The 27753-nt window shown below is 37.1% G+C and overlaps 1 non-coding gene across 1 annotated transcript; it reads left to right on the top strand.

Annotated features, from left to right (window-relative positions):
* Nucleotides 1-27358: 27358 nt before the first annotated feature.
* Nucleotides 27359-27465, top strand: LOC112746084 (small nucleolar RNA R71). Its single transcript, XR_003173983.1, has one exon. It is a non-coding gene; the product is annotated as a small nucleolar RNA R71 (small nucleolar RNA).
* Nucleotides 27466-27753: the final 288 nt, after the last annotated feature.

Below are 27753 nucleotides of genomic sequence, written 5' to 3'. Positions count from 1 at the left end.
TTTATTCTTCCTAATTGCTGCGTTCTTTCTTGGGGATGAAACGTTTTGAAAAGGTTGTTTTTTTATTTTTTTATTTTTTTATTTCCAAGATTATTTCTCTGTAATTGAATTGTGAACCATTGTGATTGAGTTTCGCCATCTTGACAAGTTTGGAGAAGCACTGGTTTCTCTTTTATGTTTATAGTTTGGATGTGACTCGAGAGTTTAAATTATTTCAATTCTACTTGATGGCTTGATGCAATGTTTGTTTGAGGCTCCGAAAAGAAAAAAAGAAAGAACAAGAAATTGTTGCAGAATAATAAATAGTTGACTTTTGGGAGTGGATCCTCTCCAGTGGAAAAAAAACTGGATGGTATCCAGTAGAAGATCTCACCCTTCATTGCATTCTTTCTCACATTTATTTTTGGTCCCATTTGTAGAATTAAAGGTGGGAGATTACACTTTATTTTCTCCAGTAAAAAAAAAATGGAGAGAATCCATTTCCTTGACTTTTACACCATGATAAACTTAGGATTTTAAGCATGTATGAATCAAGACTAGAAAAAAGCATGTATGAATTAACGAAAGAAACTTCAATCTTTGCATTTTTTTCTGCAAGTTTTAGTAATATGGATAGATTCATAAAGATGAATTTTTTTCACATATCTTTTTTGTTATGGAATATACAAGTCCAAGAAAAAGGATTTCTTTTGATTGGTGGTTTTACTTGTTGGTAACCCTTGGAATAAAATGGTTTTGAAAAGTGTAACGACCCAATTTTCAGTATAACAATTTACACTGACACTGTTATTAATAATATCAAGCCTGTAATCAGATTAACAGAATTTGATTTTTATGAAAAATCTTCCTTAAAGAAAACAAAATCGCAACCAAAACGATAAACAGATACATATACAAACAGGATAGTAAACTATTATATATATATATATGGTAAAGTATCGTTTTTGTCCCTAACATTTGGAGTAAGTCCTATTTGTATCCCTAACATTTAAATCGTCCTATTTGTATCCTTAACGTTTATAAAAGTGATTCAATGTTATCTTACTATCAATTATACTAACAAATCAGATTATATTTTTCAATTATTCTCACTTGGATATATTCATTCTCAATTAGGTCTCACTTGGATGAGGTCGATTTTAATATTATACCCACTATTTGTGTTTAGATTCAATTATGTCCCTAGAAAAGTGAATTATGTAAATATTGTAGGAATTAGTTTCAACATTTGATAAGCTATTTTTCGGAATAGATTATCGATTCTATCCCAGACATTTGTATTCTAACTTCAAGAAGAGATTTTTAAAACTCAAACTAAAGTGCTCATGATGTGTAATTGACGGTAGGATAACATTGAATCACTTTTACAAACGTTAGGGATACAAATAGGACGATTTAAACGTTAGGGACACAAATAGGATTTACCCCAAATGTTGGGGACAAAAACGATACTTTACTCATATATATATAGCACCCAAAAGAAAAAAAAGTTAGTTACTCCCTCACAGTTATATACATATATACAATTTAAAACATCTCCAGAGTTCTGGCTCATATAGGAAGTCCATAATCTGACGCCCATACTAGCCTAGTATTCTAACCTTATCTCTCGAAAAACAAAAGTGAGAGTCTAAAAAAAATACTAAACCGGAGAGATGCCAAAAGAAGATGCTGATGTCGCTATCTAATCGCTGTCAGAAGTCAAGTCTACGATCTCTATATCCATCTTAGGATCCTCATCGTCCTCAGAAGTCATATCCACAATCTCTATCTACTCGATATCCTCATCGCCAAAAATAACTATGACCTCTGATGTATTATGGGGACTACCATCACTGCTGTCACTTGCGAAAGCTGTACCACTAGGAGAAACCTGCATGCTCAACTGCTGAGGGCTGACCAGAAGCTATGGCTGAAGTCCCGATAGGCCCTATAGTGAAAAATTTAGAGGAGCGAGTAGAAAGAGACTCTATCGACTTATCCAAAACCATTGGAGAAGACTCAGGGATATAGTCATGGATGATAGAGCCAAACTCAGGCACCGCCTGACCATCCTGTTGTACTAGAACAGGACCTCCATGCATGAAATCAAAGGGATGGTGGACAGAATCGGGATGTAACTAAGATAGCGGAAAAGCGTACGGTGCATTAGGATCGAAGAGGGTTGAAGCTAGCGAGTGCTGAAAAGGATGATCTCTAACTACGTACTTACAAACTCGAGGCTCCGCAACCACTACATAGAAGCTGTGAAGAACAGGATCCTCGTACACATAAGGCTGCTTGAGCTCACTCCGTCTGAATGGGGGTAGAAAGATAGGGGGTGAGAACTGGGGAGTTCTTAGTAAGGTCGGGGTGAAACAAGTTAAGTTACTTTTTATAAATCGACCACGTGTCCTAGATTAATCAGACAACAACAAAGAAACATAGGGCAAACAACAATCAAGAGCAAACAATACATAACATAAACCACAAGAACGAATTCAAAACACACAAGAAATATGCACAAACAAGTATGATGCATGTCTAGCCCTAGTGCAGGTAATGAGCTTATTCGTCGGTTTTTGACCGGCGCTCGACATTACATCCTTATGGACGTTGTCTCCCGTTGCCATCATTTCGGGGTATAGTGTCCAATACACTCTTGGATTAGTTCCCGTACGCTCTTGGGCTATAGCGTCTGTACCGCTCCCACGATTAAAGTGACGGGTCACACTCTTGGGCTATAACGCCCGTACCGCTCTTCGGCAATCTGTCGGATAAATTGATGATAAGAAGAGTCAATAGTGTTGCCTTTCTAAACCTTAATCATCTCATCACATAATCAAATATCTTTCAAAATATAATAATTCTTTATCCATAATACCACAATTTCTCCAAAATAATAAACTGAAATAGAGTAGGTCATGAGATTTAACTTTAGAATCACTTTTTCAAATATCTCAGAGTTATTCTTAAATTCTATAAATAATTTTAAGAATATGCATAAATATGCCCACGGGAATAAAATACATAAATATGCTTAAATTTTAAAAAATGGCATATTCTACAAGTTACTTTAATAAATTGATGTACTTTAAAATTACTCTAAATAACTTTAAACTTTTATAAAAGAGATCCAGTCTTTACTAGTTACTTTATAAATTATTCAAAATATTTTATAAACTTTCAAACACCCAAAACTTCATTAAAAAAATAAGTATATTGGGCACAATTCTTCCGTTTTCAAAATAAAACTTTTTTTGTTCAATTAAAATCATATTTCTCCCAAAATCGTCTTCCACTTTAAACCCTTTATTGCAACACATTATTTTTTCTTCAAAAACCAAACTCAATCAATTTCAACAAAATTCATATATTTATAAATAAATAATTTTATTCATTAAATATTTCTCAAAAGCTAAGCCTCTGCTCCTTTTTATTCGAAATTTCGGTTCAAAATACTCATTTAGTTATAACTCAGTCGTATACTATTATATAACTCAGATTTCAGCCAATTATTCAACAACAACATCACAGTGCCTTATTTTTCATTATGGATGAAACATAACAACAAATTCAGCAGTAATTCAGCTAAATTTTTAGCAGCCAACAATCATAGATTTGAACAATAGACATCAACAAACAACAGTCTAACCACATAAATCAATTAATTCATAATTTTAACTGATTAAAGAGTCAAATCCTACTCCTGTGAAGTGCAGAACACACACAAGATACCGAAGGAGGTTTCTGATCGATCAAACGGAGTAAAAACGTCGAAAATTCGATGGTTCTTCTTCTCCTTTGGTTCGCCGAACTGGTTTCTGAAGATACGATCACCATGTAGAGGATGAAGATACGATCACTTCTATCAGATCAGAATTTTTGTGGGGTCACGGATCTCAAGAAATCGAGATCGGAAAGTCAGAAAATTAACAAAACCTCCCCTTTTTTCCATGCATGGCTTCGGCTGAAGTAGGAAGGAGAGAGAGAATTTTTGGGCTTTATATGAGGTAATTAATTGGCTAAGTGTCACTTAATTAGGGTAATGGCATGCGTCGTGACACGTGGCGCATTAATCCCCGCGTGTCGCAATTTTGAGCCGCTGAGTCAGCGAGGTTAAATTTTTAAAATATCTTGAAAGGTAATTAAGATAATGGAATATGGTAAAAACTCAAATAATTATCTCAGTATTTAATTAGAATAAAGATCGAGTAAATTACTAATGTAAATGACATTAGTAAAACCGAATTTTTTGAATCTTCTGGACTCAATATCAAGTGATCGTCTTTTGTCAAATAAAATTAAATAATAACATAATATTAATATTACATTATTATTTATTTTATTTAAAGATCGCAAAAAAATTTATTATAGACGTTATACGAATAAAACATAAAACTCGCATACACAACTCTACCGCAAAAGACAGGATGTTACAAAAAGAATGGTTTTTTTATTTATCCATTATTTCACATTATTGAATGATGAACCATCGTGATCGAGTTTTGTGTTCTTTCTAAGTATGGGGAAGCACTATTTTCGGATAAAAAAAAGAAGTATTTACTTTTTTTTGCTGTTATTTGTTTTGGGGGAAAGATACATACTCCAATTAGAAGAATTTTAATATAGTATTAAAAATTGTGCTCTAATTTGGTGCAAAAAGAAATCCAAAGCTGAACTATAAGAAGGATGCATATAGCTATCAAAGACAATGATCAAATTAGATCATATGACGGGTTCTTGGTTGTGTGATGTATTATATATAAAGTTGGTGATTATGCAACAAGTAGGATTGATAATATAACATGTATTTGTTTTACTCAAATTTTGGTAATGTTTAAAAAAAAATGTGGGTATCTTAATGTCGTAATTGTATCGTCAATAAAATTAAAAAAGATTGAAAGTAACAAATAAACAAAAAAATGCAAGGTGTGAAGGCAAAGTAAATTGCAGAAATTAAAACAAATGAGAAATTAAAGAGAAGATGAAGAAAGAAATATAAACGTAAAAAGAAGAACAAGTAAAAGTAGAAAAATTTTATTAATAAAAATGGGAAATAAACAAATTATAAGTATTTGAGTTCAGAGGAATTACTTAAGATTTCCAATTTTACTCTGTGATGCCAAGGGGCTAAGAGCGTTTTGGGCAATGTTCTGAAAATCGGACCGGATCAGCCGGTCCGACCGGTTTAATCGCGAACCGAATGCTTTTACGGTTTGGTTTAACCTATAAAACTGTCAGTTACAAAATCGTTTAAAAACCGCTGAATCGACCGAGAACCGGCCGGTTGGACCGAACCGGGAGCCGGCCGATTTTCCAAAAACAGTGTCGTTTCGCGTTTTGGATAAAAAGAAAAAATGGGAAGCCTTCAGACGTTCAGTGCCTCCTCTCAACTCTCACTCTCTCAAGCAACTTTCTTCCCCCCAAAACAAAAACCCTAGCAGACTAGCAGTAACCTCCACCGCCACCGCAAGGAGGGAGACATTGCCGTCGTCGTTCTTGAGCTCTCCAACTCCTGTTTACTCCAACTCCTCTCAACTTTCACTCTCTCAAACAAAGCTCTCTTCTCCCAAAAAAGAAACCCTAGCTTACACTAGCCTCCACCGCCGCGGCAAGGAGGGAGACAGTGTCGCCGTCCGTCACGCCGTCGCGCCGTCGTCGTTCTTGAGTTCTCCAACCCCTATTCACTCCAATCGTAGCTTCTTCGTCAAGCTTAGCGTTCGTCGTCTGGTCTACCTCTTCTCATCTGCGCTTCTACTGCCATCCATCGTCGTGCTTGTTGCCTAGTCGCCGTCGTCCATTGTGCTTAACCACTTTCTCTCATACCCTGGTCAGATTGTTCAAATCGAAGAAGGCAATGGCTTCTCTACTCACTGCTAGTGCTTGTTCTTCTTTTTGTTTTATTTTTGTTTAGCAATTATATGGATTATTGAATGATTAATTGATTTTTGATTAGCTCTGTTCACTACTATTGTGATGTACTGTACTGTTATGTTCTTCTTTGCTGCTGTGCTCTGTTGACTGTTGTGCTGTGTTTTTGTTTTCAATTTAAATTTTTCTTTGAGAACTTAGTTTTTCCATGCTTGATAAATTGTGCCAATTATGTATTTCTTGAAGTTGGTATGACTCTGTAGATTCTAAATAGTGTGCTTCATGTTTCTGATTTTGACAATTTGAGTTGTTTATGAAGCATAATTCACTGTTATTGCAAATGATTTGGGACCACTTTTAAGGAGTGTATGAAGCAGATTACTTGCTGTGTTTGGAGTTGTGTATTAATTAAATTGGTTAATTTGTTATTTGGGTCATGTTACAGCTTGTAGTCAAAGAGAGTTTAAAGTTCCAATATCCACTAATTAGTTGGCAATGTTAATATTATTAATAATATTATTAGTAATACTAATCATAAAGTGGAGAGGAATTGTAGAATTTGTCACATGGGTTTGGAGAGTGATAGTTCTGAGTTTGATATTCCAATTGAATTGGGTTGTGCTAAGACATGGTTTAAGATTAAGGGGAATTTGTGAGTATAAAATCCTATCTTTACTTCATTTTTTCAATTGAAAAATTTAATTTTTGATATTTTTTAAAATGTTGAATTTGATTGATTATGTGGATATTTTAGACACCCTTTTGTTTATGATTCATGGAATTGAGAATTGGATTGTTTGGTACTGTCCTATATGTATACTTGTTTTATGTCTTGGTGCTAAGTCTAACAAATATTCTCAATTACTTACCACTATGGTTTTCTTCTTAAACGGAATTTTATTTTTCCAAAAGAAATCATAGAGGATTAGGGTTGTGAATTGTTTAATTGAAGATGAGTGATGAGTGTAAAGATGAAGATGATGATGACAAAAGTGATCGGAAACATGTTGTAAGAGTGTTTTAAAAAAAATTTTGAATTTATATTTTGATAAGATTATATGGTAAAAGATATTTTAAGATTTATATTAGATGATAATTATTTTTTAGGATATATATTTATAATTTATTTATTATTTTATTTTAAAACAGTTTTTCTGGTTGGACCACGGTTGAACCGGTTAGACCAATGAACCAGTGAACCAGTGACTAGAGCGGTTCGATGACTGGTCCGGTTTCTGAACCTTGGCTTTGGGTTTCTAAGTGTTTTCCAAAAGAACTGAACTCCCTACAGTGTGTTCCTAAAGCTCTATTTATAGACTAACCTAATATCAGCTAACAGTTACCTTTTGTACACTACTTGCGGAAACTTTGAATTGCCCCGTAACTGTTCCCACACTTCTTGCTTGATTGTCAATTTCAAATATCAGATAAATAACCAAACTGTCAAATGACCTAATTAAAATAAATATAAATATTATATATAGAGACATCACCATGTAACTAATTATTTCTTTTTATAATTTTCTTATAAAAATTATAATTTGTCTAATATAGTATCCCCCAAAATTTTCACTTAAAGTCGTACAGTGATTAAAGTGAAAAAATTTTGTTGTTTATAATAATAAAAAGAATATATACAAACGTATATTTATTTGTTTTTTTTAATTTTTTATTATTATTTTTTATTTTATTATATATATATATATATAAAATAACAACACGCATTGACAAGAATGATATTTTGAAACGTCACTTAGAAAGCACACAAGAGTACTTGTACTCTTTCTCTTTTTTTTATTATTTTATTTATTTATATATCTATTTATTTATTTATTTTCATTTTGACAAAAAAAAAAAAAATTAAACAATCCAGTACCCTATTGTCTTGTAATACTTATGAGAGAGAGAATACGTTAGTGTTTGAACATTCAAAAGCTTCTTCTTCAACTCGGTGTTTCCCATTCTTTCGAATTTCATCTACTATAGTAGGCTTCCTCCATTCACAAGAGTTCGACTATACCTAACTCTTCTGATATTTTATGTAAGATTTCACTGCTAGCTCCATTTTTATCTTTCTCTTTTCCATTGTTGATTTAGAGGAGCCCTAACCCCCAAAAATGGTATACAAAATATCCCTTGTGTTATTTATGAGTACGAAAATCTTTCTCTAAAGAGCATTCTCTTTGATTCTTTTACATTCTTTGACTCAAATTAAGACTTGACTGTTGAACTCTTATTCTTCAATTCTACTATGTTACTGTCTTTTTCTGTTTTCAAGTATGAAAAAAGAAGAATATTTCTGTCAATTTTGCTCCCAAAAACAGGATAAAAGAGATGGTTTATTTTCTTGGCACAAACATGTCGAAATTTTATCCCCCTCTCTTGTTTTTTGGTAATATATATTATTATATCTAAAAATATAACCTGATGTTCCCTAATTGAAAATTGTGTGCTGCTCCAGAACCTGTTTCACGTCGTGTTGAAGATCAAGGTCTTGAATTTCTTCAGTTTGCTTCCCGCTGGTTCGACTGTCTTCTAATCCTTGAGGTCTTGATGAAAGAGATGCTTTACCAGACTTCTTTGTGTATGTACTTGCCGGTTTCTTTCTAACAGTAAGTGAACTTATTTTGCCCCCTTCACTAATATGATATATTTTAATTTAACTAGACTTTTTCCAATATAAGTGGAAACAATTGCTATGTTGTGGCCCTACTTATTAGGAATAATTTAGCCTATGCAACATTTTTGCCATTGGTTTTCTTAATGAAGAATGCAATTCTAGGATTCCTGGCAATCCTCTAAAGTACGTTACACAAATGCAATAGAAAACAAAGGGATGCATACCTATATTATATGCTTCTATCTTGCTTATATTATATACATATTCTCTTTACTTTTAGCAATGATCAATATAGTAGATAATGAATTTTTTCATATGCTTCATTTATGGAAAATTTTTTTTCTCTAATATTCATGAGTGTTGACAAGCAGTATTAAGTCTTGTTTCATGTTAAATCCTTGCTTACTGCTTCAACCAAATTAAACCCATATAAGTTCAATTTTTATTCATTTTTCTTTTTATTTTCTACCTTTACAGTTTGTTTGTTGATCATTGACAACCTCGGCACCCAATACTTGGATTTTTTCAATCTGCATATTTATGACAACTCAAGCCCCCATCGGTCAACAAGTCCTCCTTCTTCATCTAAATTAAATGGCCATTTGTGATAAGTCTGTTGTCAAAAATGGCAAAAATTTTGCTCCTGAACCAGAGACCTCAAAATAAAAAATATGGGAATCACAGGTGCTACTCCCTTTCACCATTGATGGTGTAGACTCAACTTTTGTCGGCCCTATTATCTCTCCCAAAGTCGCCAACAAGATAAAAAACTTCTTTTCCTGGTCACCCTCAAAGAAAATCCGTTGCTTTTCAGGACAACATTCCTATTGGATACTTCGACTCCAATAACAGGCTATTCAAAAATCCCCCAAAGATCAACATTGGAGGTTACCGTACTTGGTTGGATAGAGTTGAAATTGGGAAGATGACCCTGTGGAAAGGTGTAACACCCTAACTACCAAAGCTCACGCTTCCGGCTGCGCAACTCTGATAGCTCGGACATTACGACGACACTTATACTATTTAACATTAAAATATGAACCTGTCTGAAACTTTAAACCGCAATACTGCTCCCAAAATACTTTCGTTATACATCATACATTTGTACATACAATACACTTACAACAACTCACAAAGAGCACATCCATATATATACATATATATATAATATTACAAGCATTAACCAATACAATTCCTATCCCTCTTACAGAATATATCAAGATAAAGGCGAGGGTACAATAAACCATAACTAAAATAATACAGAGTATCTCAACAACAACTAAATAAACCCTTCGTAACTTCTGCGCCCATATCCTGAAAGGGGAAAAATGTAGGGGGGTGAGAACATCATCCTCGAAAGGGATCTCAGTAGAGGGTTTTTAGGAATTATTGTAATAGGATACGTGAAGATAAACCGTACTAGTGATTAATAACCGTCTTATGCCTCCTTTTCAAAAACAACGGTTTACAATAAAAGTAAAGTCTAAAAATCTTTTTGAAAGAAGAACCGTTCAATTCTCAAAAACTCAAAAGCCTTTCAAAATGGTTTATCTATGCGAAACCAAAATAGCCTTTCATATTTTATTCCAAACCAAAAACACAAAACCGAAATCAACCATCGGTTCATCTCATTCCAACCACGTCCCTAGGCCCAAACAATCCAACCATCAACCAATCACCACAGTCCAACAGAGTCCCAGCAGCAAACACAAATAGGAAGATGCAAGCACAAACAAACAGTTATTGCAGGTAGAACAATTAGCAATTAATCACATAGGCAAACCAAGTATAATATGCACACCTAAGCAATGTCACATAGATGCATATGATGCATGCCTGTCCCTAGTGGCTGATGATATCATCTTTCGGTTACCAAGCCAACCCGACGTGTCCGGTAGCTAACCCGGACACAGTCTCTCTGTTGCGCATTATTATCCTTAGAGGGTATCTGCGTCCTGTCGCCATTAGAGGGTATCTGCGCCCTGTCGCCATTAGAGGGTATCTGCGCCCTGTCGCCATTAGAGGGTATCGGTGCCCTGTCACCCTTACAACCAGAGGGAAATCACAAGCATTTTCACATACAACATTCATCTCAGCCATCCGGCTCACGGTTCAATCCAGAACCAGCCAATTTATCAATAAATACAGCCCTTCGGCTTAAACTCATAATTCATAGTCAGCCATATGGCCCATAACTCATTCGGCAACCAATCATAAATCAATATCATACACAGCCATTCCGGCTCACAGTTCAATCCAGAACCAGCCAATATTCATAATCATACACAGCCATTCCGGCCCATAATAAAAACAGCACTTCCACCATCCAACATCATCAAATTCATAAAACCGGCATTTAAGCCATAAATCACTTTTTCCGAAATCGTTTCACTTTGAAATCAAGTCTCAACTCCTTTCAGCCTTGGCTTTAGAAATCTCGTTTCTCAAATCATCTCAGGCTCATAAGCCAAATTTACTCAAAGTTAGTTCCCTTTTTAAAACAAAGCCACTCTCGCCATTCTCTTTCCAAAACATCCAAAACCATGGCAAGTTAAGGATTTATTTCAAAGTATTCAAAATCACCCATACAACAATGGGATTTTATAACAAAAGTTTCTCGGCAGAGTCCCAAGTCTTTAGGGAAGGTCAACCTATATCAATTCCTTAAAATTCATTGAAACTATTAAAATCATGGATTCTCGGTTCAAGTAAATAAAACTGAATTTCTTATGAAACCGACCACACAAAATCACAAGTTCCAACCCGGTCCTAAAATCAACTCATTTGAAAAGAAACCGGTTCATTTGATTCAAACCACTTTCAGGTTTCTTTTTGGAACCCATTTTTCTAACTCTTCCAAAATGCCTCAAACTTAATTACTCAATCAAAAGTCTAGATTCCTTTGAAATCACTAAAAGCTCCCTTTTATATTGAAATCAATATTAGAGCATCATTCTTTCCTTCAGTGATTCAAACGGTAAAAATAGTTCATTTCTAAATAAGTCAAACTCAAGGCATAAAGTTCACTAAATAAATTAAGCTTGAAAATATAAATATTTTCTTAATAAATCAAATAATACAACTTCTCAAACCCAATCCTTTTTAAATGACTTTTTAAACAAGACTAGGATTTTGTAGAAATTTCGGCAGCACCTCCCCTAAAACTTGGACTTTTGCCACCCGGTTCGGGTCCCAACTAAACCGTTTCTCATTCCTTTTCAACAGCTCAAAACCAGAAATCAATTCAAAGCAAGCTAAATCCAACAGTCGCCTCAGTGGCATATCTCAAGAAAACCATTTCAAAGTCAACTCAATATCAACCGATTTAACTCATTTCCAAAGCTTTAAAGAATCGGTTCAGCAATAAATCATTTATCAAAACCAAATCAATTAAAGCAACCCAGGCTGAATTTCAAGAGTATTCTATCTTTCACATCATCAAAATAATCAACTCAATTCAAATCAATCCTCAACGGATTAAACTCAGATTTCAAATATTTAAAGAATCAGCTTCAAAACATTACATTTCACAAAGCCGCACAACAACTCAGCCAAACCAACATTCATAAATATTCGAGTCAATCAAATAATACATAAGGCCGATACAATCACCAAATACATATTTTCTCACATCAGTATCCATATGTAATAATTCCAACATATAAGAATATAGTTTTTGGAAAGCGCCCCTACCTCAAAACACAATTCCATAACCCAAACGCCTCATCAAGTCCTTTCCGCCTCAACCCGAACTGACGGCAACCAAAACCTCAGCTCCAAGCCACTTTCGCAACAGTCTCAACAACTCGAATCGCAACATACAACAACCGAAACTCAATCCTATAGCAATTAACGCCACAAACCTCAGCGTATGATAACAGAATGGTAACTAAAAGGCTTTCAAATCTAAGCGCTTACCGAACCGAAGAAGGAACGACTGAACTGAAGCAGCGGCGGTCTCCGAACCGATTTGGCGGCAGCCCGGCAGCCACCTCAAGTGGCAGTGATGACCTGAACCATATGCAGTGACAGTGAGGTTTCCAGAAACTCAACGGAAAGGGGAACCAACTTAAGACCCTTACCGATAGACTTTTCCTGCGACAGCAAAAGCAGCCAGAAGCTATGGCGGTGGTTCCGGTGGCCTCAGAACTCCGGCGACAGTAGCAGAAGCTCCAGGTAAGCACCGCGGAGAAGCAGGTCGGTAGTGACAGAGGCAGACGACAGTGACGGGAACTGTCTCAGCCTCGGACCTCTCCCCTTCTTCTTCACGCACGCCGGTCCTCTCTCTCTTGGCAGAACCCCTTGATGGCGACGGCGGAACGGCGGCGGTCAGTGAGAGGCAGAACTGGCGAGCCCTCCTCTTCCAGTGGCGGCGCTGCGGCAAGGAGCACATCGGCGGCGTGTGAACCGGCAACGGCAGAAACGTGACGGCTCTCCCTCACGGCGCGTCTCCCTCTCGCGCGACTGGCAACGGCACAGGCTAGAGATGACGGCTCGGATAACAGTGGTGGCAGCGACGATGGAACGACAATGGCACCTCGGCGGCGTCTCCTTTTTCCCGACACGGCTCTCTCTCTCTCTCTCTCTCTCTCTCTCTCTCTCTCTCGTGAAATGGCGGCAGCTAGCAGGGGAGGCGACGACGCGACGACGGTGGTAAAGCCCAGCGCGCCGGCGTAGCCTCCTCCCTCCTCTTCTCTTCCTCCTTCCACGGATCCCGTTTCTCCCTTCCCTCTCTATTTCTTTCTTTCTTCCATTTGCCTCTAAGTATGGGTGTCTAGGGTAGAGAGGCAGCAGCTATTGCTGCTGAGTGTGGGTGAAGGGAACCGGGTCATTGGGTTAGGGTTAGGGTTTTTGAATAAAATTAGGGTTAAGGGCATTATGGTAATTTTACTTAAAAATAGGGATAATATAGTAATTAGAAATAAATTCTAATCCAACAATAATAATGTATAGAAATACTATTTGCTCATCAATTTTACAAATTATTTTCAGTAAAATGTCCCCACCAAATAATTAGAAATAATATACTTATTTTCTTCATTTTTCCAAAATAGCAATAGTAATATTTAAAATATTACTTATCTAATCCAAATCATATAAAATCCTTATTATTTCATAACTATCAACTTTATAATTCAAATATAGGAAATAATCCAATAATTATAAAATTGGATAATAATCATAACTTATCTCAAATTCAATAAATCGAAACTTGCCTTAATTACCCTTAATAAAATAATTTCTGAAATTAAGGCTATAAATAACCATATGATTTGAGACTTGATCATAAAAAGACTTTTCAAAGATTCTGGGTCTTATATTCTACCCACGTTATAAAAATTTTTGCCCTCGAAAATTGATACAAAACGAAAGAAAATTCATAACAGTCCACCCTTGAACACATTTGAGGAAGAAGCAAAAATATCTCAAAATATAAATATATATACAGTTTTCAAATACTTGGATGGTCGTATGCATAAAAATACAAAGGCAGGAGTGTGATTGTAAAGCAAACGTTATAAGATAGGCTCAATGCACAAGGTCATATGATCTCAATGCCTCACAAAAACTTGAGGTGCCAAAATAGGGTGCAAATCAAGATAGGCGTTCACAAAGCAAAGTGGTAATTAGTGTGGTAAAAGGCTGCAAAGCATGTTGGTATTTAAACAGCGGCATAACGTTTGCTGACAAATCTCGTTCCCACTTTAGAACTTCAATCTCCCAACTCCACCAAGCACTTTACAATCCCCATATCCGATCATAAGCCTAACGATCGCAAACCCGTTCACAAGGAATAAAACACCCACAACTCTTAACGTTGCACACCTACCGCTTCAACTTTCGTATGCACACATCACATCTTAAAGAACTAACGCATCGCGTTACTATATCTACAGATCGCACGTGATATCAAAACAATTCTCGAGTCTACTCAGAAGAATACGAGATCTTAGAAAGGGGAGACAATTGTCAAAGACGATACTCATAGATTTGAAAGAATATATCCAATTCCAGATAAACAAGGATGCTCAAGCAATGAAGTTTGCTAGACACAATTTCATTGACAACTTCAAAAATAACCCTTGGATCAAAGAAATTTAATAGGACCAATAAGCAGAAAATCAGCGCATTAGTTTAAAACAAACTCAAGCTGAGTTGAGGAAGCATGAGGTTTACAGAAGAGAATATTTCAAACCCAAGACAAAGCTCACAGAACTCGAGCATGATTAAAAATACTTTCGAATACATTGTTCATGAAAGAGTCGAAAACTTGCGAAAAAACCACTTTGCAGTCTAGAAGAAAAGTTGAGCAACAAACATTCTTCAAGAGAGTAGCAATAGCATAAACATGGCTTCACTTCAATACAATTTCATGTTGAAATAGATCATGTAGAGTTTTAAAAACAAGATGCACACCGGCTTGGCTAAGAGCTAAAATATTTTCATCAAATATTTTAGAAAATTAGTTAAGTGCACAATCTTAACCAAAAGTAATTCACAAAACTCAGGAGAGAAATCAAATGCTTGTTCAGAAACTCCCAAAGTCCATATTCAAACAAGCGTGTATAACATTTATAGTAAGTACGAAAGAGGAAGTTAAACTCTTTTTAGAAAAGAGACTCCGAAGTAAAAATTTGCTTACAATTTGGTAAAGGAAATAAGTGGTGCGTTACAAACGAACCGGTTTCCACTAAACAAGGAAGTTCTTCAAAACTTCATTTAAAATAGCGCATCCTAACTTTAAATTAACTTCGTCAAAATTGAACAATGGTTTCAATCTAAATCAAGCAACAGAAAATAAATTCCATTTAAAACTTTTTACAAGAGAATTCAAAACTTCTTTAAAAAGTTCAAAACAAGACTCCAAAAGTGTTCTTAAAATCACCATCTCAGAAGAACATTCAAGAAGTTTAAGATGTACTAAAAAGGAGTCAAGCCTTGCAAGAAAGGATCTTAAATCAAAGTAGTTCAAACAAGATTCACTAGGCATGAGTCATCAAACAAGCTTTCAATTGATCCAAAAGAATACAAAAGTCATAGAAAAAGACAACTCAATCATTTGTAATTTCTCAATGATAAATCTTTGACTAAAAACTCTTGTAGAGAAAATGAGAGAATAAACAATGCACTAATTTGAAACGAATCAAACTGACTCACATAAGAATGAGATTCACAAGAGAGGACAAACCAAGATCAATGGTAATGTTCACAAGATGTAAAAGATTAGTTAAAAACAGAATCACGTATGACATTCATAGAGGTGAAAAGCTTAAGAAGGAACGAGTCCGCTCATAAGAAGAAAGTTATGAGTCTAACATTTTCAAAAGAACAACAATGGCATAAGCCATGTAGTATGCTAAATCAAACTCAAATAAAAATGAATTAAGTAAAGTTTATCAAACGAAACTCAACCGGGATAAAGCAAGAAATCCCCTTTCTTTCCAGAAATTCTGAAAATACCCAAATACATAATCAAATAAAGATGTCCATTGGAACTATAGTAAAATTACTAGAAAGTCAAATTGTATTTGAAGTAAATGCGGTTCCGCAAATCAGTAAAAGTACAGGTGAGGTATTAGAAATAAATAGTTGTTAAACTGTATAAGAAATCTTCAAAGTTCCACGTATAGATAAGTGTATATCTAGTCAACAGCAATTTTTATAAAAATCTCAAAATTAGCTGTAATCACTGTCAAGTAAGAGGAAAACTGAATCAACAAGTTCTCTAAGAATGAACTCGGAACCCGGAGCTAAAAGTCACGGCACATTAAGACAAGTTCAAGGCTACATCAAGGAACACGTGAATCAAGAAGAACTCAAACAGAGGAAGATAGATGCAACAAGGATTCCAAACAAGCATATGTAATTAAGATCAAACAAGAATGCATATGAATAGAGGAATAAAGTTAAAAAATCAAACTACTTTTCAAAAGGACTAACAACCAAGAACTTCAAGTTAGGATACGAAAGAACAGGTCGACTCGAACAGAATTCAAGACACACAACTGAATAGCCTCGAGAAATAGTTTCTAGCGTTCCCAAAACCCGCGATTCGCTTTACTCAAAACTCGTATATCATCTATGATAACCCATTAGTGCTCTCATATAGATAATTCACTAGTATTAAGCTGGCCAAACTTAATATCAGGAATTATGCAATGCAAGACTAACAGCATTAATCAATAGACCGTCATGTGCATAAAGCTCTAATTCTCGTCATTCGACAAGACCTAATACATGACAAACGCTCAGAGTATGCAATTGAAGCATAGTCGGTCCATTCCTCAGGCTCTACAGGAAGGACTGCTCTGATACCATAATGTAACACCTTAACTACCAAAGCTCACGCTTCAGGTTGTGCAACTCTGATAGCTCGGACATTACGACGACACTTATACTATTTAATATTAAAATATGAACCTATTTGAAACTTTAAACCGTAATACCGCTCCCAAAATACTTTCGTTATACATCATATATTTGTACATACAATACACTTACAACAACTCACAAAGAGCACATCCATATATATACATATATATAATATTACAAGCATTAACCAATACAATTCCTATCCTTCTTACAGAATATATCAAGATAAAGGCGAGGGTACAATAAACCATAACTAAAACAATACAGAGTATCTCAACAACAACTAAATAAACCCTTCGTAACTTCTGCGCCCATATCCTGAAAGGGGAAAAATGTAGGGGGGTGAGAACATCATCCTCGAAAGGGTTCTCAATAGAGGGTTTTTAGGAATTACTGTAATAGGATACGTGAAGATAAACGGTACCAGTGATTAATAACCGTCTTATGCCTCCTTTTCAAAAACAACGGTTTACAATAAAAGTAAAGTCTAAAAATCTTTCTGAAAGAAGAACCGTTCAATTCTCAAAAACTCAAAGCCTTTCAAAACGGTTTATCTATGCGAAACCAAAATAGCCTTTCATATTTTATTCCAAACCAGAAACACAAAACCGAAATCAACCATCAGTTCATCTCATTCCAACCACGGCCCTAGGCCCAAACAATCCAACCATCAACCAATCACCACAGTCCAACAGAGTCCCAGTAGCAAACACAAATAGGAAGATGCAAGCACAAACAAACAGTTATTGCAGGTAGAACAATTAGCAATTAATCACATAGGCAAACCAAGTATAATATGCACACCCAAGCAATGTCACATAGATGCATATGATGCATGCCTGTCCCTAGTGGCTGATGATATCATCTGTCGGTTACCAAGCCAACCCGACGTGTCCGGTAGCTAACCCGGACACAGTCTCTCTGTTGCGCATTATTATCCTTAGAGGGTATTTACGCCCTGTCGCCATTAGAGGGTATCGGTGCCCTGTCACCCTTACAACCAGAGGGAAATCACAAGCATTTTCACATACAACATTCATCTCAGCCATCCGGCTCACGGTTCAATCCAGAATCAGCCAATTTATAAATAAATACAGCCCTTCGGCTTAAACTCATAATTCATAATCAGCCATATGGCCCATAACTCATTCGGCAACCAACCATAAACCAATATCATACACAGCCATTCCGGCTCACGGTTCAATCCAGAACCAGCCAATATTCATAATCATACACAGCCATTCCGGCCCATAATAAAAACAGCACTTCCACCATCCAACATCATCAAATTCATAAAACCGGCATTTAAGCCATAAATCACTTTTTCCCAAATTGTTTCACTTTGAAATCAAGTTTCAACTCCTTTCAGCCTTGGCTTTAGAAATCTCGTTTCTCAAATCATCTCAGGCTCATAAGCCAAATTTACTCAAAGTTAGTTCCCTTTTTAAAACAAAGCCACTCTCGGCAATCTCTTTCCAGAACTTCCAAAACCATGGCAAGTTAAGGATTTATTTCAAAGTATTCAAAATCACCCATACAACAATGGGATTTTATAACAAAAGTTTCTCGGCAGAGACCCAAGTCTTTAGGGAAGGTCAACCTATATCAATTCCTTTAAATTCATTGAAACTATTAAAATCATGGATTCTCGGTTCAAGTAAATAAAACTGAATTTCTTATGAAACCGACCACACAAAATCACAAGTTCCAACCCGGTCCTAAAATCAACTCATTTGAAAAGGAATCGGTTCATTTGATTCAAACCACTTTCAGGTTTCTTTTTGGGACCCATTTTTCTAACTCTTCCAAAATGCCTCAAACTTAATTACTCAATCAAAAGTCTAGATTCCTTTGAAATCACTAAAAGCTCCCTTTTATATTGAAATCAATATTAGAGCATCATTCTTTCCTTCAGTGATTCAAACGGTAAAAATAGTTCATTTCTAAATAAGTCAAACTCAAGGCATAAAGTTCACTAAATAAATTAAGCTTGAAAATATAAATATTCTCTTAATAAATCAAATAATACCACTTCTCAAACCCAATCCTTTTTAAATGACTTTTTAAACAAGACTAGGATTTTGTAGAAATTTCGGCAGCACCTCCCCTAAAACTTGGACTTTTGCCACCCGGTTCGGGTCCCAACTAAACCGTTTCTCATTCCTTTTCAACAGCTCAAAACCAGAAATCAATTCAAAGCAAGCTAAATCCAACAGTCGCCTCAGTGGCATATCTCAAGAAAACCATTTCAAAGTCAACTCAATATCAACCGATTTAACTCATTTCCAAAGCTTTAAAGAATCGGTTCAGCAATAAATCATTTATCAAAACCAAATCAATTAAAGCAACCCAGGCTGAATTTCAAGAGTATTCTATCTTTCACATCATCAAAATAATCAACTCAATTCAAATCAATCCTCAACGGATTAAACTCAGATTTCAAATATTTAAAGAATCAGCTTCAAAACATTACATTTCACAAAGCCGTACAACAACTCAGCCAAACCAACATTCATAAACATTCGAGTCAATCAAATAATACATAAGGCCGATACAATCACCAAATACACATTTTCTGACATCAGTATCCATATGTAATAATTCCAATATATAAGAATATAGTTTCTGGAAAGCGCCCCTACCTCAAAACGCAATTCCATAACCCAAACGCCTCATCAAGTCCTTTCCGCCTCAACCCGAACTGACGGCAACCAAAACCTCAGCTCCAAGCCACTTTCGCAACAGTCTCAACAACTTGAATCGCAACATACAACAACCAAAACTCAATCCTATAGCAATTAACGCCACAAACCTCAGCGTATGATAACAGAACGGTAACTAAAAGGCTTTCAAATCTAAGCGCTTACCGAACCGAAGAAGGAACGGCTGAACCGAAGCAGCGGCGGTCTCTGAACAGGTTTGGCGGCAGCCCGGCAGCCACCTCAAGTGGCAGCGATGACCTGAACCATATGCAGTGACAGTGAGGTTTCCAGAAACTCAACGGAAAGGGGAACCAACTTAAGACCCTTACCGATAGACTTTTTCGGCGACGGCAAAAGCAGCCAGAAGCTCCGGCGGTGGTTCCGGTGGCCTCTGAACTTCGGCGACAGTAGCAGAAGCTCCAGCTAAGCACCGCGGAGAAGCAGGTCGGTAGTGACAGAGGCAGACAGCAATGACGGAAACCGTCTCATCCTCGGACCTCTCCCCTTCTTCTTCACGCACGCTGGTCCTCTCTCTCTTGGCAGAACCCCTTGACGGCGACGGCGGAATGGCGGCGGTCAGTAAGAGGCAGAACTGGCGAGCCCTCCTCTTCCAGTGGTGGCGCTGCGGCAAGGAGCACAGCGGCGGCGTGTGAACCGGCGATGGCAGAAACGTGACGACTCTCCCTCACGGCGCGTCTCCCTCTCGCGCAACTGGCAACGGCACAGGCTAGAGATGACGGCTCGGCTAACAGTCGCGGCGGCGACGAAGGAACGACAATGGCACCTCGGCGGCGTCTCCTCCTTCCTAACATGGCTCTCTCTCTCTCTCTCTCGTGAAATGGCGGCAGCTAGCAGGGGCGGCGACGACGCGACGGCGGTGGTGAAGCCCAGCGCGCCGGCGTAGCCTCCTCCCTCCTCTTCTCTTCCTCCTTCCACGGATCCCGTTTCTCCCTTCCCTCTCTATTTCTTTCTTTCTTCCATTTTCCTCTACGTATGGGTGTCTAGGGTAGAGAGGCAGTAGCTATTGCTGCTGAGTGTGGGTGAAGGGAACCGGGTCATTGGGTTAGGGTTTTAGGGTTAGGGTTTTTGAGTAAAATTAGGGTTAAGGGCATTATGGTAATTTCACTTAAAAATAGGGATAATATAGTAATTAGAAATAAATTCTAATCCAACAATAATATTGTATAGAAATACTATTTGCTCATCAATTTTACAAATTATTTTCAATAAAATGTCCCACCAAATAATTAGAAATAATATACTTATTTTCTTCATTTTTCCAAAATAGCAATAGTAATATTTAAAATATTATTTATCTAATCCAAATCGTATAAAATCCTATTTCATAACTATCAACTTTATAATTCAAATATAGGAAATAATCCAATAATTATAAAATTGGATAATAATCATAACTAATCTCAAATTCAATAAATCGAAACTTCCCTTAATTACCCTTAATAAAATAATTTCTGAAATTAAGGCTATAAATAACCATATGATTTGAGACTTGATCATAAAAAGACTTTTCAAAGATTCTGGGTCTTACAAAAGGCATTGGAATATACGATCTAATTCAGCTTAGTAAAAGCTTTTACATTGTCAATTTAGGATTAATGGGAGGTGCTTTGTATTTCTGGGATGAGACTTCTCACACTTTTCACACCCAATATGGTATGATTACGCCTACTCTTCTGGATGTAGCTGCTATAACCGGTCTACCTCCTTTGAGAGAGAAAATTTTAACTACCACCAAATCGACCACAGGAGTTAAGTATGCCATTGATATCTCTTCCACCACTTATCAGAGCTTCATTCTCAATAACAGAGGTCAAGATGAAGCACCTGTTTCTGATGATGAGCACATAGCCTTTCTTTTCTATTGGTTGAGCGGTGTTATTTTCTGTGCCTGGAGTATTCAAGTTGAAGTCACTTATCTCCCAATGGCCATTATGTTAGCCAAAGGTAGGAAGTTGTGTTTAGCCAAATTGTTTCTAGCTCGACTATACCTCACTCTGGATTGGATCAAGGACCTTAGGAGGGAGAAGAAGAGAATTACTAATGTTGACGGTCTTGTTTGGTTCTTTCAATTGTGGCTGTCTGCTATTTTTGAGTCAGAGCTACAACCGCGTTTGACCCAAAAAGGTCCTACAGATTCTGTGATTGCAGGACACCATCTGCTCAACTTAGTTTTTCCCGATAAGTTGATAGCCTCACATGATAAAATGAAACACTTCTTCCGTGCTTTCTATCATTTTCCAAAAAAAGACTAGTGCGGAATTTCTAACCACAAACTAACCGACAAGTGCACCGGGTCGTACCAAGTAATACCTCAGGTGAGTGAGGGTCGATCCCACGAGGATTGAAGGACTAAACAACAATGGTTAATTGATTTACTTAGTTAGGCAAACAGAAAATAATGTTTGGGACTTCAAAGATATTAAACAATAGCAAGAATATTAAAGAAAGGCAAGTAAATAAGTTGGGAATAAAATATGGAGAAACAGTTAAGGCTTCAGAGTTATCTATTTTCTGGATTGACTTTTCTTATTAATTTATTTTAATCATGTAAGATTTAATTCATGGCAAACTATATGTGACTAGACCCTAATTCCTTAGACCTTCCCAGTCTCCTCTAAAATTCATCAACAGCCAATTCCTTGGTCAATTAATTCTAATTAGGGGTGAAGTTCAATTCTAGTTATATGCCACAGAAATCCTAATTAATCAAATATAAAAGGATTATATGTCACGTATCCCGTTAAATTCAGATAAACTAGGAATTTAGGAGAAGTTATTTTCAAACTGTTGTTCAAGTAAAGAGCTTTTCCAAGTTATACAAGAACTTAATTAGAAAGAGGGTCATACTTCCGTTCCACCCAAATTCATAAAATAAAGAACAAAAACAATTCTTGAAATATAAATTAAAACATGAATTAAAATAGAAAAACAATAAAATCAATCCATACAATAGACAGAACTCCTAACCTTAACAGTAGATGTTTAGTTACTCATGGTTCAGAGAGAAAATAAGGATTCTGATAAAAATGTATTTTGGTAGTTTGAATGGAATAATGTTGGGCTTGAATCCCCCTGTTGGAATCCCCTTTTATATCAAATCCTAATTAATTTAAAATCTATCTTCTAAAACTAAAATAATATCTTTTCCTATTTTAAAATAATATTTAAATTTAAATCAGAATTAATTATGGCAATCAGCAAGTCTTCAATTGATGGATGGGGACCACTTGATTCCTTCACTCTGCAGCTTCTGATCTACGCTTTTTGGGCTAAAAACTGGGTTGAAACTTGGCCTGAATTCGCCCCCAGTATTTTCTGTAGATTCTGCATGTCGCGCATGTCACACGTACGCGTCAGTCACGCGTACGCGTCGTTGGTCTTCTTCACGTGTCATGCGTACGCGTCAGGTGCGCGCCCGCGTCGCTGTGCAATTTCGCTTTTCATGCGTACGCGTCAGGTACGCGCACGCGTCGCCATGGAAAGCTCCAAATCACGCGCACGTGTCAGGCACACGCACGCGTCGCGCCTTGCTGGTCAGCTCCTTGGTTTCTTCTCTTTCTCTGCAGAAACTCCATCAAATTCATCCGAATGCTACCTAAAATAAACAGAATTGCACAAGACTCAAAGTAGCATCCATAGTGGCTAAAAGATAATTAATTCTTGATTAAACTCAACAATTTAAATGCAAATTCACTAGGAAAAGATAGGAAAGAAGCTCACGCATCACAACATCAAACTTGACTTGTTGCTTGTCCTTAAGTAACCAAATTAATATAGGCTTAGAATGTGAATTTGCATGAGAGTGAGAGTTCAATTAAGCTCATGTCTCTTCTTATAGTGGGGTTTACAACTGCAATCTTGAATAGTTTTGGCATCTCACTCTCCTTTGAATCAGAAGGATGTCAGTGTCATTCGGAATTAGAATCTGGATAATATTATGAATTCTCTGATCTTTTGTAGCTTAATCTAACCCTTGAACACAGTAATTTTTTTTCTTTTCTTTGGTGCTTTGCACCTTGAGCCTAGCCGTGACTTTAAAGTTTTGTCACAAGCTTTACTTGACACAGAAACACCACAGGCACTTAACTGGGAAACTCTTTTTGGAGTTTTGATTTTTTTTTTTCAGCTACTTCCAGACAGTGGTGCTCAAAGCCTTTGACACACTCTTCTAATTGAAATTGATCTCGACTCTAAATGTTTTGTCTCAAGGATTAGTTTACACAAGAACACCACAAGCATGTAACTAGGGAAACAACTCTTTGAGCTTTTAATCATGTCTGACATCCCTAGTCATTGATGCTCAGAGCCTTGGACCTTGCTTATATATATATATATATATACACTGTTTCTTTTGCTTCAAGGATTAAATTTTTATTTATTCCAGAGAAGTCATAATACTTCTCTAAATTCCTGTTCCTTGTACATCAACATTCTTTGATTCAAATTTAAAAATGCACTATTCATATCATGCATTCAGAATCACAGAAAATACCACCAGATTTAAGTGAATAAGACTACTCTTCAATATAAACTCAATTTCTCATGCAATATACCACTTCTTTTTCTTTTTCTTTTTAGATTTCAAGTTTAGTGAGCGGTACATGAGACAAATAACAGAATGAAACTATTTCTAAGAACTAAAAGTACAAAATATCATGCAGGCAATCAAAGTAATAGAAAACAGAAAATAAAAATCTAAGAATGGAAGAAAAATAGAATGAAGGGAACTCAACCACCTCAGTTATGCTGGTGGCCATCTCATTCCTCCATGAAGAACATTCATCTTCCTTTAGTGCTATTAAAATAAACAGAGAAGCCATAAGCGTAGCGACAACACCAAACTTAAAGGTTTGCTTGTCCTCAAGCAATGAGTAACTGAAAAAAAAAAAACAAATAGTAAGATGAAAGAATAATAAAAGGATAAATGAACAAGAGAGAATTAGGATTGAGGGGGTGGATGATTTGAATTCAGGCACTGAGGGGTTTAATTTGGGCGTCGCGTGCGATGCGTACGCATAAGGCACGCGTACGCGTGGATTTGGTTTGTGCAAATCGCGCGAAGGCGGCCGCGCGCATGCGCAACTCTCTGTTCGCATGGCCTGGGAATCAAAATTTTTAGATGACACATGTGCGTCATGCACGCGCACGCGTGGATGGCCATTTGAGGAAAGGACGCGCACGCGTTAGGGACGCATACGCGTGATGGGGCTTGTACTCCCAGCATCATTCTAGCCCCACACCATCACAACTTTCGGCCATGCACCCATTTACGTCAATTTTTCAAGGTCACGCGTACGCGTTGGTGGCCATTTGCGCAAACGACGCGCACGCGTCAAGGACGCGTACGCGTGATGCGACTTATGCGCCCAGCATGGTTCCAGCCCCACTCCTGCTAAACTCTCTGTCCAATTTAATTTTTCACATGCACACACATGACGCGTACGCGTCAGCGACGCTTGCGCGTCGTATGCTCGTTTTTTTATGTGAGTGTGTGTGTCGCCTGAAGTGTTCGGTTCCTATTATAAAATAGTTGCATGATCAGAAAAATAGTAAAAACTCAATAAAAAAAATCAAACAAGTAAGAAAACTACTACTACGAAAAATAACTAAGGATATGAAATTATCGGGTTGCCTCCCGACAAGTACTTCTTTACCGTCACTAGCTTGATGGTCAGCTCTTCTAAGGAGGAGGATCATAGGGGCTCAGCTCTTCACCCCTTACTTTGAACTTCTTTCCTGTGTCTCCATACATTAGCTCAATATGCTCCAGAGAGAGGATTCTGTTTACTGTATAAATCCATACTGGATTTCTAGTCAACACCACCTTCATTCTTGGGGAGAAACCTTCAGTAGGGATCTTTTTGTTTCTCCATCTCCTGGGTATTTTCTTCTTTTTGGGAACCTTCTCCTTAGTGGATGATGCATTCCCGACACCAAACTTAGGTTTGATATCAGGAGGGATTTTATTAGTTGTCACTAAAGGAGGTTTGAGCTGCAATTTCTGCTGTGTATTATCAGGGGATTCTTGAAGGTTTGGATCAATAAGCTCAGTCTGCATGCACCTCTCTTCTTTACCTGCTGAATGTATATCTTTGAAGACATGAAAGACCAGTTGCTCATTATGCACTCTGAGCATTAATTCACCCACTTCTACATCAATGAGAGCTCTTTCAGTGGCTAAGAAAGGTCTTCCTAGGATTATAGAGGCATTCTCATCCTCCCCTGTGTCAAGAATCACAAAATCTGCTAGGAGGAAGAACTTACCCACTTTGACCAAGATATTTTCCACTAATTCGTATGCAGGCTTCATAGACTTATCTGCCATATGTAATGCTATCCCTGTGGGTTGTGCCTCTTGGATTTGCAGCTTCTTCATCACAGACAAAGGCATTAAGTTGATGCTTGCTCCAAGATCACATAATGCTTTCGCAAAGGTTGTGCTCCCAATGGTGCATGGAATTTGGAAGCTCCCTGGATCCGGCATCTTCCTTGGCAAGTTATTTTGAATGATGGCACTGCATTCTTTAGTCAGGACCACTGTCTCATCTCCCTTTAAAGACTTCTTCTTTGACAACAACTCCTTCCTGAATTTGACATAGAGAGGCATTTGCTCCAAAACATCAGCAAAAGGAATATTGATTTGCAACTTTCTGAAGACTTCCAAGAACTTTGAAAACTGCTTGTCCTTGGTCTCCTTTTGAAGTCTCTGAGGATATGACATTTTAGGCTTGTACTCAGGAGCTTTTGGCAGTGTAGGATAAGTGTCAAGAGAGTCTGGGAATGGGTTGTCTGCACGCTTTGGAGGGACGTGCTCTACTTCTTCCTTCTTCTCATCTGAAGCTTCTTTTTCAACTAACTGTTCATTGACCTTGGTCTCAGAGCCAGCTACTTTACCACTTCTCAATTGAATAATCTTGCAATCTTCTTTTTCAACTGGCTCCTCATTAACTTGTGCTTCTATACTTGCCACTTGTACATTTATCAAGGTGATAGCCTTGCATTCCTCTCTTAGATTTGGAATTGTGTTACCAGGAAGGCTATTAGTGGTCCTCTGATCAATTTATTAACTTTTGTGGCTAGCTGACCCATCTAAATCTCCAAGTTATTGATGGATGCTCTGGTTTCCTGTCTGAAACTTGCCAATATTGCTTCCAAGTCATTGTTCTGCTAGGGCTGAGAAGTTGCTTGCTGAGATGACTGAAACTGGTGGTTATTAAAATTTTTTTGTTGAAAACTACCCTGAGAATTATTATTAAAATTCTGTGACCTCTGAGGTTGTTTTCTCCACCCAAAATTTGGGTGATTTTTCCACCCCTGATTGTAGGTTTGAGAATAGGGATCATTATTGGGGTTTCTAGGAGCACTCCCCATGTAATTGACCTGTTCAGAAGAGGATTGAACATAACCATAATTATCATTTTGCACAAAATTACCTGTCATGTCATAAGAGACCTCTTGAGGTGGATTTTGGGTGTTGATAGCTGAGATTTGCATGCCACCCATCTGTTGAGTAAGTAGACTTATTTGCTGAGACATAAGCTTATTCTGAGCAAGAAGAGCATTAAAAGTTTCTACTTCCATAACACCCTTCTTCTGAGGAGTCTCAGAGTTTGCAGAATTCCTGTTAGATGAGTATAAATATTGGTTGCTAGCAACCAATTCAATCAGCTCAATAGTCTCCTCCGGTGTCTTCTTCTTCTGCAATGAACCACCTGCAGAATTATCTAAGCACATGTTGGACATTTCACCCAATCCTTCATAAAAGATATCTAGTTGGGTCCATTTGGAGAACATGTCCGGAGGGCATTGCGTAGTCAGTAGCTTGTACCTCTCCCAAGCTTCATAAAGAGTTTCACCATCCTTCTGCCTGAAGGTCTGAACCTCCAGTCTAAGCTTAGTCAGCTTCTTTGGTGGGAAAAATTTAGTAAGAAACTCAGTAGCAACCTTGTCCCAAGTATCCAAACTCTCCTTGGATCGGGAATCTAGCCAAAGCTTTGCTCCATCCCTCAGAGCAAACGGGAAGAACATGAGTTTGTACACCTCCGGGTTCACTCCATTTGTCTTCACAGTATCACAAATCTGCAGAAAGTTAGAAATAAATTGATTTGGGTCTTCGTGGGGAAGACCATGATACTGGCAGTTTTGTTGCACCAGGGTGACCAATTGTGACTTCAACTCAAAGTT

This window comes from Arachis hypogaea, chromosome 14 (assembly GCF_003086295.3).
Source record: "Arachis hypogaea cultivar Tifrunner chromosome 14, arahy.Tifrunner.gnm2.J5K5, whole genome shotgun sequence".
Taxonomy (NCBI): domain Eukaryota; kingdom Viridiplantae; phylum Streptophyta; class Magnoliopsida; order Fabales; family Fabaceae; genus Arachis; species Arachis hypogaea.
The sequence above is the reverse complement of the archived record's forward strand: the minus strand, read 5'-3'. Positions and strand labels throughout refer to the sequence as shown.